Source organism: Stegastes partitus, unplaced genomic scaffold, assembly GCF_000690725.1.
Source record: "Stegastes partitus isolate 25-593 unplaced genomic scaffold, Stegastes_partitus-1.0.2 Scaffold276, whole genome shotgun sequence".
NCBI lineage: Eukaryota > Metazoa > Chordata > Actinopteri > Pomacentridae > Stegastes > Stegastes partitus.
In genome coordinates this window covers 590,993-593,642 of record NW_007578007.1, presented here as the reverse complement: position 1 = coordinate 593,642, position 2,650 = coordinate 590,993, and positions in this window count along the sequence as shown.

Genomic DNA, 2,650 nt, shown 5'->3' with positions numbered 1-2,650 from the left:
TAATTTAACTGCTGCTATCACTGCTGCAGGTTGGATAAAAAACCAAACCAGTTGATTCCGGTCACACGATCCACTCCTCTCACGTTCGTCACACTGGGCGCTGCCGTGTTACTCATCATCACAGAGAGCCGTCGTCACGTTGCTACTTTGAGATTTGGTCAAAAATAAAATAAAACACAGACACCACTGTCCTATGTGTCTGTAGTAAATATGGAGCATCACCACACAATGTGAAACAAACCACCCAGTGAACCTGTAGCCCTCAGGGCCCTGGAGGGTTTGGAGAAAGCTCCCCACATTGCTCCACTGATAATCCAGGATTGAAACAGCTTTCATATTTCTTCTCAAATTTATTTTTTTTCATATTTGTTTGTGGTTGAACTAAAAACGTTTGCATTCTTTGTAAGAAGTAAAGTAAAAGGTGACCCAGGAGGCAGGATTGTTGACTGACATGCTTCTCTGTGGTTATGAACCACCGTCACCCTCTAAAACCCCCGAAACCCAACAGGGACTCTTTGCTCTCTGACCACCTATTTGAATAAATCAAACATCCACATGACATGACGCTTTATGAGAATATAATTCATAGTAAATATGGCTGCTTTTTTTGGAACAAAACAAACAAACAAAAACTCAGGACTATTACATATTAGATATATTTGATCTAAATCTCTGCTAGCAAATCAGTTGATGACCTATCAAGTTGATTTATTTTGTCATATCAAGAGTAGAATTTAAAATCCTTCTCCTTGCATAAAAAGCCTTCATGACTAGTTTCTGTTGTGTGTTGACGACATAAACAGTTTCCACCATAAACAACAGGCAAAGCCTTCGGCTATCAGGCTCCACTGCTTTGGAATTCCCTCCCAGTTTGGATGTAGGAGGAAGAAATGCTTCAAACTTTCCTTTTAGATAAAGCTCAGATGACCTTGAACCATCACTTAGTCACAGGCGGCTGCAAGGCTTCCCATCATGCACTGAGAACATCTCCTCTGTTTGCTCCTTTTACTCTCTATACTTTTAAAGCACGTCACCAACTTTGTCTCTTTAGCAGTTTGTGGTTTTCCTCGTCTGTTCGCTCTGCAGGTATCTCCGGTTCCAAACTGCCCGTTTCAGATCTGCATTTTCAGGCCTTACCGGTCTCCCCAGTGTTTGTCGCTTTCATTTTCGCCTTGTTTCTCTCCTCTCAGCCCAACTGGTGGAGGCCCTGAGACTGGGTTTGTTGGAGATAGGGGTTTCATATAAACACAGCTAAACTGAATTGAATCTAAAACAACACTCACATGGATCTGGTCCCTGGGCTCATGTCTTTATTCCATAATGAATCTCTGACGGGGCAACCATGTGAGGAACTTTATGACCACCACAGACGGGAGAAATAATGAAAGTGGCCGATAACTATCTTTAAAAAACACAAGCCTGTCCTTTAAAAACGTACATTTCTGTCTGATAGTTTTCATAAAATCAGTGGTTTTCATCCTACCTATAGCATGTTTTGGGAGGGAACTTGCTTCATAATTCACTTTGTTCTGAGGTGTGTTACTCTCTGTTTGTATGCAAATTGTTATACAAATAATGTGATGCACTGATTGTTATATGAAAAAACTAAAAGGACGGAATAAATATTATTTATTGGTGGAAAATTACAACCTGCATCCAAACCAAGCCTTCATATTGTGTGTGTGTGAAAGAGAGAGAGAGAAATAAGTGTGTGCTTGGCGACAGGTGTTTTTTTTTTTGCCCAAAAATAATGCATCAACCTGAGTCGGCATAAATCCAACCGTAAAAACCACATGTTGAAGGTCAGCGAGCTGGAAGATGCTAATTTCACACCAAACAGAAATATTGCTTGAACACTTGAGAAGTGGGATTTTTGTGGTGAAGAACTGTTCTTAGAGCCGTGATAACCTTTTGAAGAGCTGAGTGGTTTGTTTACGCTTTAACTTGTCAGAGGGGCCGTTTAGGCTGTTGGTTCATTTCTTAATGACTTGGATAATGCGATACTGATAAGGAGCCATATGAAGAGGATATATTTGTTGCCGATAATTCATCGAGACCCTTCCTTGATGAATTACTGGCGACGAATCACTGTGGTAAGAGCCGCAGGGCCAAAGATTATTTGATGAGGAACGTGACTGTTTTGCTATTGTGAGCTATAAAGATAAGCAAACGACCCAAAGTGGCTTACAGGAAACTCTGAGCTACAGCCTCATAAGCTCATAAACCAATATTTCTTGTGTTTACCTGCTTTGTTTTGAGGTCCTTTTAATCTCATCTGCTAGACTGAAATATGACCTCCGTCTGCAGCAGAAACAGACGACTGGACCCACGTTACATTTACATTAGTTTACAGTGTTAAAGTCACAGCTGTGAGTTAGCTGTCCAAATCACCCAGAAATAACAATGAATATGAACTATAAATGTAGAGAACAGATATCTTCTTACATACAGTATCCACAGCTTCTGTAGCCCTTACCTCATAATGCCTCATATAAGTTTAACATTTACCACGAAGTTTGATCTGCTGGTTCTCTGCTCCTCTGACTCGACAAGGTGCAAACTCAGCACCGCAGACAAGGTACATTGTAGGAGTTAGAATAGAATAGAATAGAATAAAACTTTATTGATCCCTTCAGTACAAGACCTCAGG